Source organism: Leuciscus leuciscus (genome assembly GCF_965113295.1).
Source record: "Leuciscus leuciscus genome assembly, chromosome: 3".
NCBI lineage: Eukaryota > Metazoa > Chordata > Actinopteri > Cypriniformes > Leuciscidae > Leuciscus > Leuciscus leuciscus.
Window position 1 is genome coordinate 25,954,830 of NC_138727.1, and position 13,514 is coordinate 25,968,343.

The following is a 13,514-nucleotide window of genomic DNA, read 5'->3' on the forward strand; positions in this document are numbered from 1 at the left end:
CGCGTGAGGTGCGCCGCTTCCTGCTCGCGCTGTTCTGTAGCTTACTAAAAGTTTATTAATTCTGAATGTGTCGCGTCTCGCGTGTCTGTCTATATTGCACCAAATGCGACACTGCACTCCCTTGTGAAGTCGGTTGGATGAACGGTTCTCGAAATAATAAAAATGCAAACGGACATACAGACACATAGAGATTCCTGCCTTTATTAGAGAGAAGAATATGTTCAGCACCCTCTCTCTCCGAAGCTTCGAATATTCGATGTTCATTACTAACGAAGCTTCGAATCTCAAAAAATGGTATTCGGACCAGCCCTAATAGTGTGATCAAGAGCCGAAAGACTTGTATGTTTCCGTGGCACAAAAGAAGGAATAAATAACAAAAAGAAAAAACATCGGCATCGCCATCGGCCAAGTTGTTATGTTAAACATCGGTATCGGTATCGGCCCAGAATTTCCCAATCGGTGCATCCCTAGTGTTTATTTAGCTGTTCTTACAGTGATTCTCTGGAGTAAAACTAACGCTTCATCTTTTGTGTGATGTACAATAAACTTCATTGAACTCATCAGTATATTTTGGTCATCATTCGGACGAGGTCTGCTACAGCAGGCTTGTATTAATAGTGGATAAAAGCAGATGACAAATAAGTTATAACCATAATTAAGCTAAACTATACCTGTTTAATCTCCATACAGTATATATTCTCTGGCGCTGTGGGCATTATTGTCCGACTCCGAGTCAAAATGAACACGCTACTGAGAGTTTCTGTTCTGATATTATCAGATGAGATTGTCCTGACTGAAGCGCGAGCTAGTGAGGCTCCGCCCCCTGGGCCGGCAGCAGCAGTTAATTCGCATTTAAAGGGATACACACTAAAACAGCGCGTTTTTCTGAGCCCCAAAAAATGACAATTTAAACATGCTGTAAAAAAATATCTGTTGGGTATTTTGAGCTAAAACTTCACATCCATACTCTCTGGGGACATCAGAGACTTATTTTACATCTTGTGAAAAGGGTCATAATAGGTGCAATAAAATTCTTCCTCTCCATTAGCAGTGAATGAATCAAATTTTTCCTCAAGGAGACTCCGATGCACTGCCTGATTCGATACTGTAGTAGACGGTTACATAGTTATAATTTTCTCCTTGATATTATCAATCTTGTAAGTAAAGAAGTTCATAAAATCTTTACTGCTGTGCTGCTTGGAAATGTCTGGGGTTGAAGCTTTATTTTTCGTTAATTTAGCCAGTTTCAAAGAAACACCAAGGGTTCTCTTACGAGAGGTCTCTCGTACTGCGTAAGTATCTTACGCTAGGGGAAAATCCCTTTTCCGCGAGATATTGAAGCCAAAAAATTATCCTTAATTTGTATTATTGTAAAACGCGTTGCGGCAGCATACAGACATAGGCAAGACAGCTCGCGTGCCTATTGGCTGTTCTGCGGCAACTGCAGTAGCCTATCGAGCGAGGCCTAGCGCAGGTCCCCAATGAGGGTGCTTCGCGCCCACTGCGTCACGTCCCGCCGGGAGTGGCTTAGGTCTATAAATCCGGCTCGCAGCCAGCTGATATCTGATTTTTCATCTCTTCAGCGAAGTTCTCGCGTCGCTGGATCCGGAGAGAAGCCGCGCCGTCTTTTTCAAGACGCCCCTTTCCTGAGGATCACGCAGCTCTCGCGCTCGCTGACGGCGACTGCCCTCACTGCGAGCTAGTTACTGCCTATGGTGACTCTGAGGACTCACCTGGCATCCTTCTCCGAGACTGCTCCTCCATCCTTCTCCGAGACTGCTCCTCCATCCTTCTCCGAGACTGCCTGCCCCCCCCCCCCCCCGGTCACAGGGGATGTCAGGAGCGGACGGTCACGGGGCTAGCTTTCTCTCTCCCTCTGTTCGAGCCGTGCAAACTGCGCCGTTCACAAGGGAGGCGGGAAGCGGACGGTCGGGGTTAGTTTTTCTTTACGTACAAGAAAGCTACCCTGGCCCTGCACCCCATTCACGCGTCACTCACCGGCGAAAGGAGAAAAGAGTGTTTATAGTGGTCGGACTGACCTCAATTTCTCACACATTTTTAAGTTCCCTGATCAGGCGACTGGAAATGTCATTATTGCAGCATACGAGCCTGTTATAATACACGCACGCCTGCAAGCAAACGCCAAAGAAAACATGTTGACGCTCTTATATGCTCGTGCATCTGAAAGCCTTTGTGTTCCCCCCTGTGGCTCAGTGGCGGAATCTTAGGTTTTTCGCACGAGAGACCGGTGTTCGAATCCCGGTCTAACGGCAGATAAATTATGCCGCCAATGCTTCGCTCTGTCAGTTCCCTGAAGGCGACTGCAGATGTGCATTTTGCAGCCAACGAGCGCGTTGTACAACCTGCTCGCCTGCACCCAAACACCGTTTCTATGGTTCCCGTGCGTCACTGGCGAAAGGAGAAAAGAGTGTTTTATGTCCCGCTGCGACCGGGCCGACCTCCATTTCTCACACATTTCTCATTCCCCTCTGAAGTTCAGGCGACTGAAAATGTCAATATTGCAGTGAGCGAGCCTGTTGTAATACACGACGCCTGCAAACAAACGCCAGCATGTTGACGCTCTCTGATAATACTCGCACTAACTGAATGCCTATGTGTCTTCCCCTGTGGCCCAGTGGCAGATTCTCAGGCTTTCACGCGAGAGACCCGTGTTCGAATCCCGGGTCTACCGGCAGATAAAATTATGCCGTCAATGCTCGCTCTGTCAGTTCCCTGAAAAGGCGACTGCAGATGTGTATTTTGCAGCCAACGAGCGTGTTGTACAACCCGCTCGCCTGCACCCAAACACCGTTTCTATGGTTTCTGTGCGTCACTGGCGAAAGGAGAAAAGAGAGTGTTCCTAGTCCAGCTGCGGCTGGACCGATCTCCATTTCTCACACATTTCTCATTCCCCTCTGAAGTTCAGGCGAACGGAAATGTCAATATTGAAGTGGACGAGCCAGTTGTAATACACGCACGCCTGCAAACAAACGCCAGCATGTTGACGCTCTCTGATTCTATGACAACTTCTTGCTCGTTCAGTTCCAGTAAATGCGACTGTTCCAGTGTATTCTGCAGTAAACAAGTCGGCGACACAGCCCGCTTGCCTGCACACAAACGCCGCTTTTACGGCTACCCAGATAAATCCCATAGAGTGTATTTTCTGGTGTCCCGGCCACGGCCGATGGTGTTATGAGTGTAGACAAAATGCCCACTGCCCACTGCTCATTCCTACACACAAACACAGCCCGTCACACAGGGCTCGCGCACATGAAATCGACCCAGATCGATTGCGCATTAAACGTGGTAAATGTGCCCACTGCCCAGTGCCCACAAACACTACGTTCTGCATGTCTCAAGGTTTCTGTAAAAACGAAACCAACGTGCATTCGCTCTGCTCAGGCGGACAATGCTCTCAGTGTTGTAAATGTGCCCGCTATCCCGCGCCCACATTCACACATAGACATGACAGGTCTTACGGGACTCGCCCAGCCCTCCCCCTCTCGGTTGACCACCGCAGAGGAGTCGAGCGCGGGAAATCTGCCCGCTGTTATCAGCGCGCCCCCTGCCTCAAATGTCATAAGCGCGACGCTTATGTTGCAGCACACTGAAGCCCCTCTGTCGCTGAGCGACCAGAGCGCGCTTCGCATTCAACCCCTAGCCATTCGTGCAGATGCATGGGCAAGGCTACCCGGGGTTTCGAAGTGGGTGCTAGACATTATAGAAAGAGGCTATTCGCTACAGTCTCGCCGACGCCCTCGCCGCTATGCGACGCGCGTCGAAACGCGACGCGCGTCGAAACCACGGTAAAAACAGAAGTAGCACACCTACTTCGAGCCGAAATTTCGAAACTGTTGAGCAAAGGGGCCATAGAGCCCTTATCTCAAGCTCAGAGCGAAGGAGGGCTATACAGCTTCCTGGTACCGAAAAAAGACGGGGGTCTCAGACCCATACTAGATCTAAGGCAACTGAACAGAGTGCTTGCGAAGCGACAGTTCAGAATGCTCACGACCAGAAAAATCCTCGCGCAGATTCGCCGAGGAGATTGGTTTGTGTCAATAGATCTGAAAGACGCGTATTTTCAAATACAGATAGCGTCACGTCACAGGCGATATTTGAGATTCGCCTTCGAGGGCCAGGCATATCAGTACACAGTCCTACCGTTCGGCTTGTCCCTAGCTCCCCGTACATTTACGATGTGCATGGACGCAGCGCTCGCACCCCTCAGACTACAGGGCATGCGAGTATTGAACTACTTGGACGATTGGCTGATTCTAGCTCAATCTCACTCGGTGCTCATAGAGCACAGGACCATTTTACTCGATCACCTCGAGAATCTGGGTCTCAGAGTCAATTGGGCGAAGAGTTCTCTGTCCCCCAGGCAGATAATATCTTTTCTGGGCACAGAAATGGACTCGCTGTCTATGATAGCGCGACTGTCACCACAGCGCGTACTAGACGTTCAGCGCGCAGCGAGCTCTTTCCGCTACGGCGCATCTGTCCCGCTCAAGAAATTTCAGAGGATGCTAGGTCTTGTGGCCTCAGCATCATCAGTACTTCAGCTGGGCTTGCTTCGCATGCGCCCGCTACAGTTCTGGCTGAAAGCGAGAGTGCCGCGCCGAGCGTGGGCTTCCGGTCTGCTTCGTCTCAAGGTCAATCAGAAATGCATCGCAGCTCTGAAACCTTGGAAAGCAAACGACTGGTACCAATCAGGTGTAAGCCTGGGGACTTCCTCGAGTGTGAAGGTAGTGTCTACGGACGCATTCACCTCGGGATGGGGAGCGCTGCTCAAGGGCAGACCGTTCTTCGGCCAATGGTCAGAACGGGAGAAGCTTCTACACATAAACTGCCTCGAAATGCTGGCAGTAGACAACGCGCTGACGCGTTTTTGTCCCCAAATACGAGGACCGCTCGGACAACATGTCTGTGGTGTCCTACATAAATCGCCAGGGCGGCCTCAGGTCCCGAAACCTGCACAGGCTGACAGAACGCCTCCTGGTGTGGGCTCAGCGCAACCTGCTCTCGCTGAGAGCAGCGCATGTGCCAGGGCTCTTAAACGTAGGACCGGACAGACTGTCCAGGAACAATGTTCCGACAGGCGAGTGGTCTCTATACCCACAGACAGTCCAGCTGCTGTGGAAGAAATTCGGCAGAGCGGAAGTAGACCTGTTCGCGTCTCAAGAAAACGCTCACTGTGTGGAATTTTTCTCCAAGAGCAGGGACGCGCTGGCTCATGTATGGCCCCGCCGCCCACTCCATGCCTTTCCTCCCGTCTCTCTACTGCCTCAGGTGATAGAACGGATCAGGGAAGAAGGATGCTCAGTGCTACTCGTAGCGCCGTTCTGGAAAAACCAACCCTGGTTCCCAGTTCTGATGCAGCTAGCGAGCACTGCCCCATGGCCAGTGCCAGTGAGGAGGGACCTCCTCTCTCAGGCCAAGGGCTCGATTTGGCATCCGCGCCCAGAGCTGTGGTCCCTTCATGTTTGGGCCATCAACGGGTACCCGCTGACCTCCCAAGCGGAGTGTTAAACACGATCACGCAGGCTAGAGCTCCGTCTACGCGACGTCTCTATTCCTCGAAATGGTCAGTGTTCTCCAGCTGGTGCACAGCTCGTGGCGTGTCGCCCCCAGACTGTGGGGTGACGGAGGTTCTCTCCTTCCTACAAGAGCTGTTGGACAAGGGCAGGTCCCCTTCCACGCTCAAAGTTTATGTGGCGGCCATAGCAGCGTTCTCAAAAATAACGCTTGGTCAGTCAATAGGAAGGAACGATTTAGTCATCCGCTTCCTTAGAGGAGCTAAGAGACTGAATCCTCCCAGACCTCCCTCAGTCCCTGTATGGGACCTTTCTACGGTACTGGAAGCCATGAAAGGTGACCCATTCGAGCCTTTACAGACAATTGATCTTAAACACCTGTCTTTCAAGACAGTGTTTCTTCTGGCTCTCGCTTCAGTGAAGCGCAAAGGGGACTTACACGCGCTCTCAGTAAGCGCGACGTGCATGGAGTTTGGGCCTAATGACTCAAGAGTTATACTCAAACCTAGGCACGGTTATGTTCCAAAATCCCTCAACACACCGTTTAGGGCGCAGGTCATTTCCCTGTCAGCCCTACCGGTGTCTGACGAGGAAGGAGACGCGAGCTTCCTTTGCCCAGTCAGGGCATTAAGAGCTTATGTGTCTCGCTCATCTGTCTTCAGACAGATGGAGCAGCTCTTTGTTTCGTTCAGCGGACGTTCCAAGGGACTAGCCGCGTCGAAACAGAGCCTATCCAGATGGATAGTTGACGCCATTGCGCTGGCGTACACTTCCAAGGGCATGCAGTGCCCATTGGGAGTCAGAGCGCACTCCACGAGAAGCATGGCTTCATCGTGGGCCTGGTCAAGTGGGATTGCCTTGCAAGATATATGTATGACGGCAGGCTGGGCCTCCCCGTCTACATTTATAAGGTTTTATAACCTAGAGGTTCCTGCCTTACAGGCCAGGCTGTTGTCGGTCTAAATAAACCAGTACTGTCTGTTCTGATGCTATCGGTTCAGAATACTGTGTCCGCTGAGCACTGCTCGCTGAGCACTGTTCGCTAGTGTTGCTTTCGTCAACGAAAATTATGACGAAATATTGTCGTCAACGAACCGTTATCACCTGACGAAAACGAGACGAGACGAGACGTAAATGCTGGTCATGTGACGATGACTAAAATACATGTATAATGCAATATCGTTGACGAATAAAAACGAGACTAAATGTGGTTTACAAAATAAAAACTATGCTAAAATGTCTCTTCATTTTCGTTGACCAAAACGAGACGAGACGAGACGAAATGTTATAACGTCACGACGACGAATGAGAGAGTTGTCCGTGAACCCATAGCTTTGTCGGGTTTAAATTCTGGTTTGCGACCTGGTCACCCGATTATCAGCGAATTTAACAATATTACTCCATTAGTTATTCTATTAAAATGTCTCATTGATATATTTGACACATTCATAATCATTACTTTTGCCGGTTCTTTGTGACAGCTGTATGTTATTGGCAGCGTCTCTGGTTACATGAACGCGTCACCGCATCAGCACCAGAACATGGAGATTTTATTTTAGAGAATAATCGCACAACCTATTCGATGTTCTATAATTAAATAAACTAATCGAATATCCAAAAATCGTGACTCATCCCTGCATGGAATCTCTTGTTTCTTTTCCCAAATCTTCACTCACGTCTCACCCATTTTCTAAAGGGATTATAAACGTTTCTTCATTGGCTCGCTTTTAATTAGGCCTATTATATTCGTATTATTTACTGTGGTAAAGTAGAAAAACGCTGTAGGACAGATAGCCTACATTTGTACTTGCGTCAAATTCTTTTTAACACAGTTTGTGCTTGTTATATTAGACAGGGCGCGTCAAGTTTAGTTGTAAAACGCGTTTCACACGTGCGGGTGATTTTTAGTTTCACTTTCTCTGGCAGCGCAATCTCAAACATAGCCTAAATATCTCGCCCTTGTGGAGGATAAAATTCGCTCTTCAGACCAATTCACATCAAGTAGAAAACACGAAGATATCATGAAGAGATCGATGGTTTCTTTCCTGCTCGTGTCCCACATCCCTCTCAGAGCGCAGAGTATAGGCTATATCACGCGTCTTTGTGTGGAAATATAAAACGAGTTTTTATTTTTTATTTTTTAAATAACCCCCCAACCACCGCCGGTAGTTGGTCCATTGCCGCGGTGGTAAAAAAAAAAAAAAAAAAACTGCCACCGTCACAGCCCTAAATATACTAAATATAATAAGATAACCTTGTTTGAAATTCTATATTGACTGGGTTAAATAGAATTGCATTACTAAAAGAGACTAAAATACAATTTTCATTGACTAAAACTAGACTTAAATGTCATCAGTTTTTGCGACTAAAACTAGACTAAAATGTCATCAGTTTTCGTTGACTAAAACTAGACTAAAATGTCATCAGTTTTCGTTGACTAAAACTAGACTAAAATGTCATCAGTTTTCGTTGACTAAAACTTGACTAGACTAAAAAGAGTATGAACGTGACTAAAACTAATAAAAACTAAAACGACAGCTTGACACAAAGACTAGACTAAAACTAAAATTAAAACAGGCCGCCAAAAACAACACTAATGTTCGCTGATCGACCATAAAATGCTTATGGGCAAATGAATAAGACCCACAATTTTCCATCAGCTCAGGCCGTACTCCGCCCTGTCTGTATGATGTAATTTGCGTCTGAGGGACGCTGCTATATGTGGAAGAGCGCGGTTCCGCCCCTCCCTCTTCCCGGACTTCCTGTGAGTTCCCTTGGTGATTGTGCACTATATGAACCCCGGTCTTTCGCCCTGGGTCTTTGGTGTCAGATCCCAGCACGCACGGCGTTTTACATTGGGTCCCCTAGCGTAAGATGCTTAGGCAGTACGAGAGACCTCTCGTAAGAGAACGTACTCAGTTACTAACGTAACCTCGGTTCTCTCTAGAAGGGGAACGAGTACTGCGTATCTTGCCGTGCATGCACACGCTCTGGTTTGCTTCGGCGATGAAAACCCAGATTATCAGCTGCCTGCGAGCCGGATTTATAGGCCTAAGCCACGCCCGTTTCGGCGGGACGTGACGCAGTGGGCGCGAAGCACCCTCATTGGGTCTGACGTCACGCTAGGCCTCGCTCGATAGGCTGCTGCAGTTGCCGCAGAACAGCCAATAGAAACGCGAGCTGTCTTGCCTATGTCTGTATGCTGCCGCAACGCGTTTTACAATAATACAAATTAAGGATCATTTTTTGGCTTCAATATCTTGCGGAAAAGGGATTTTCCCCTAGCGTAAGATACTTACGCAGTACTCGTTCCCTCTTCTAGAGAGAACCGAGGTTACTTTAGTAACCGAGTACGTTATGTTTATTTTCATCTAAAGCCCCTTTCACACAGCGCTTTGAACCCGGCAAATTGCCGGCAAATTGCCAGAGCGCCTTCTGTGTGAACGCAAACTCGACCCGGGATTTATGCCGGGATCGATGCCGGGTCGGGACCTAGTAACATTGCCGTGTTCAGTCCCGGAACGCGCGCTGTGTGAACAAAAGCCGTAATAATGCCGTGTCGTAGTGATGACGCTGAAGCGCGGGATCGTTCGTCAGCTGTGAAACGGTACGTAAAGCGCAATTTTATGATCGAATCAGAGAAAAAAATGCACAAGCGTGGTTTCGCAACTCATAAGCAAACTTAAGACGCTGCTGAGATTACAAGTCACATCGATGTCACGTGTCTTTACGGCATTTTTACGGGTTGTGTGTGAACGCACTCTCTGATTCCGGAAAATCACTGGCAGTGTGAATGAACCAAAATCAAACGAACCCGGGTCAAATCCCGGGTCACTTTATCCGTGTATTTTCCGGAATCTCTGTGTGAAAGGGGCTTAAGAGGGTTGAAAAACAAGCAGATCTATCAGTTTTTAAGGCCTCTCTGTACACAATCGTGCTCTCTTTCCATGAAATGTGAAAAAAATCTAGTTTTGTTTTCTTCCAGTTGCGCTCCATTTTCTGGCAAACATCCAAAAGGACTGGAAACATCCAGCCCGACCGCGACACTGTGGGGTTGTTGCCCCGGTGCGCAGTCCTGTTGTAACTTCCCCGGTCTGGAGAGAGGACTCTTTCAACACAGCTGAAGTTTGTCCTCATTCAACCCTGGACCAACCCTCACCATCGAACTACTGAACCATCAAGACTTTCTTCTGAGACTGCATCCGGAGGCTTGTTCAATGGCTATAGCATTGCAACTATACTAAAGTAAACAGAGGTTTAGTGTAAGCTGTAGACCCCTTGTTAAGTAGGTGTTTTGAGCAATAAAACTGATGGCTCTGTTCAGGTGGTTAACTGACTCTTTTGCATAGCTTCATTCCCCTGTCTCCGTTTTAGCTTCATTCAGTCACTTTCACTTTCCATTTTACCCATGTATGTGTGATTGTGTGTATGCGTTCGTTTATATTAGTTTTATGTCTGTGATTTAGCTAAATAAAACATTTGTGTTTTGAAAAAGTTTTGATTCTGGCCACTGCTTGAAAATCAAAGTCCCTTTAACGATCACAGCAACTTACTAAGAAAGAGTTATTTTTAAGTGGCCATGAAAAATATTATTTCTGAGAGTTGATTGACGATTGATACTGAGTGTTTGCTGGACGAACAGGTTAACTGATTGTAATATTAAATATAGCTGCAAGCAGCAATTATCGGGACCAAGCAGAATAAGACGACAAGACATGTCTAAAAGTGTCAGACCAACTGCAACAATGAGCAATTAAAGACATTCAAAGAAGATTTTAGGCAAAATGGCTGGAAAAAATCATATAAAGAGTAATAAAAAATATGATTTAATTGATTATCACTTTCGACCAATAGGTGGCGCAGTTACAAAACTGATGTGATGTGGTCAGAGTGAAGTGACAATGACACATACAAAGTTTGGTGTCAATATGTCAAGGCATTGCAGAGATAAAGCCTGAATAGTCCTATTGGCATCATGCCTCAACTTTGCTGCTGCGCTATACGAAAACGGTTTTGTCTATCGACACAAATCCATAACTTTTAGTTGGCACAGTCTGGAGATTACACGATTAAATTTTGGTGAAAATCGGACAAACGGTCTAGGAGGAGTTCGAAAAAATAGGTTTTGAATGAAAATCAAGATGGTGGACAGGAAGTTCGGCCAAATAAGGAAAATTTGGTATTTATATTCTCGGCTTGACCCAAGGAATCTATTAAGACAAGTGGCATTTCAATATCCAGATTTATTCAAAAGTTATTAGCCTTTTGGGAAATTTTTTTATAACTTTTGACCACTAGGTGGCGCTGGTTGGAAACTTCTCATGCTCCTTCAGGACATCGTGCTGATGACCCATACCAAGTTTCATAACAATCCGTTCATGCGTTCTTAAAATACAGCATTTTAGCACAAAATTCTAAATGGCCGACAGCCAAAATGGCCGATATTGTAAAATTGGATATCAGTAGACTCGGCATGTTGCCCTAAATCTAACAAGAGCAATTTTATGATTTTTGGACAAACTGTTCAGAAGTTATAAGCAAAATTAGCCATTTTTCATATCTCCGCTGCACCTGAAGCCTCAAGTCATGCTTGTGAGTACATGTACCAAGTTTGGTCTGAATACGATAAACCGTTGCGGAGATATAGCCTTACGACTGTTTTTGCAAGCGCTACGTAAAATTTGTTCGTGGGTTTATCGAAAATGGTTTGATGAATCAACTTGAATTCCATAACTTTTTGTCACCACTGCCTGAAGATGATCTGGTTCAATTTTCGTGCAAATCAGACAAAGGTCTAGGACGAGTTCGAAAAAGTAGCCTTTTCGAAAAATTCTAAATGGCGGCCATATTTTTATGACGGAAAATGAAGTCATAGGGTGCAATCGAATCGTCATGAGCTCAGGAATCAGAATTGTTTTTGGTTGATTGGCCTTACGGTTCAAAAGTTATTAGCGTAAACATGAGTAAAACTTTGGACAGGTGGTGGCGCTAAAGGAAATGACTTAGACACACCAAAATTTGTGTATTTAATGTTGGGACTGTCCTCTGTCAGAATGTCAAACCATTACAACTTTCCCGCAATCGGTTCTATGGGCTGCCATAGACACCCAGTTGGAAGAAAAAGAATAATTTTGAGTACGCCAACGGATACAATAGGTGCCTACGCACCTTCGGTGCTTGGCCCCTAATTCTATTAATTATTTATATTTCCATTTTGAGCTAATTTGCTACAATGTTAATATAAATAAGGCAATGATTTGCATCAACCCTAAGTCAGGGTTGATGCACTACTTCGAATCCTATGAGTTTGAGTTTTTGTGTATCAAAAGTCTTGCAGGAAGACGTTTCATCATCTTGAACAACAGTACAATCCATTGAACACACTGTACTTCTATCCCTTAAAACTTCGTTTTCATTCCAGTCAAATCAAATATGGTGCTACTTCCTCTGCACAGACCTATGACCAGCTGGGCCGGTTGCATAAAAGCCCTTAAGTTAAGAAAACCCTTAGTAATACGGTAAAGGGTACCCTTAGTGAAACATGGGTTGCAAGAAAAAAAACTAAGGGTCCACTTAAGGAATTTTAAGGCTGTCATTAAGTATTTTCCCTTAATTACTTGAAAGTTCCCTTAAGTTCTGTTATGCGTAGCAGTGATGCGCGGGTTGATCCGAAATGAGCGGGTGCCTGCGGTCACCCGCGGTTACCCGCGGTTACGAGTCATCCAAAAATATTTTTAATGATATTCGGGTCGCGGTCGGTCGGGTCGTTTGAAATAAAGATGCCAATTTATATTGTAATGTAAACCTTTGTAATTTATATAGTACTAGAGCAGTGGTTTTCAAACCCTGGGTCGCGACCCACCTTAAAAAATGGGTCGCCAGGATGATTTAAGGAAAATATAATTAAATTAAAAAACAAAATTTGTTTTCATAAAATCATAGTCTATAGGCCTATATAAAAGAAACACGCGAAATATGGCTATTTAAACAACTGAGTTTGGTTCATTTCTGTGAGGCGCGGCGCCTCACAAACAAGTTGACGGAAAGGAAACCGAGACGGCACGCGATGTTCCCGGACGCGGACGCGCGCGCATCGACATAGGCTCGGTCCTGCTCCTCCGTGGTATCGCGGTTGCGGCACAGGCGATGAAACGTCAGAAACAACAACAGGTGACTAAGCTATCGTTATATGATCCCGCTCTTATTCATGCAAATGCTTTTAAACCATTCATGCGCGACAAGACAAAAGAGAACGCGCTGTCAGTAAATGTCCTCCTTTTATAATACACACACACATACACACGACCCACAGATAGACGCGCGCCAGTATCAAGTTCTCTTTCGCGCTAGAACGAACAACACACATGTATGCCAAAATGTCCGTTTTGTCGAGTATCCTCACAAGAACAGTCTTAAATGAGTTAAATAAAATCTTAAATGAAAGTAAAGAGTAGTGAGAGAATGGGATGCGTGAGATCGTCAGCTGTGGCTGGTCCTAAAGTGGCAGCAGCTAATTCTCGGAGAAAATTACTAACAGCTCTTGACTAAAGAATGCGTGTAGCTTTAATACGGATTTCTCTATATTTAGTTTATAATTTATGCAGTGCGGAATGTTTTGATAACCTTATCCAATTTCTGTATATTTCATATCTGTTAGACAGGAAAGGCACAGGTAAATATGACATTTATAATGGGTTTATGTAAGGTTTGTTTTAAGTTCACTTAAATTAAAAGTTTTTATATTTTTTGAAGCCTAATAAATATTGAAAATTTGGGGGGATAATCATTTTCATTTTTTCTTAGAAGCCTATAATAAATAATAGTTTAGCATCCAAATAAATAGCGAATATGGAACAAAAAATGTATTCGAATGAGAGAGTTAGGTGAGCCCAACGAAATAATTTCGTTTTGGCTTGTTTATAGATATTTTTTTCATTCTTGTTCTGTTCTGAATATCATTAAATTTAAAGGATTTGTTGT

At 45.6% G+C, this 13,514-nt stretch overlaps 1 protein-coding gene and 1 long non-coding RNA gene across 3 annotated transcripts in view; one reads left to right on the forward strand and one right to left on the reverse strand.

Annotated features, from left to right (window-relative positions):
• The window catches only part of LOC309495590 (MSL complex subunit 3-like), a 520,390-nt gene that overhangs the window by 447,025 nt on the left and 59,851 nt on the right, over positions 1–13,514 (reverse strand). The gene's annotated exons all lie outside the window — the stretch shown is intronic.
• Positions 9,417–13,514, forward strand: part of LOC309495650 — a 6,258-nt gene continuing 2,160 nt past the window's right edge. The window contains exon 1 of the long non-coding RNA XR_014204756.1: positions 9,417–12,366. This is a non-coding gene — a long non-coding RNA (uncharacterized lncRNA). The remainder of the gene's footprint in view (positions 12,367–13,514) is intronic.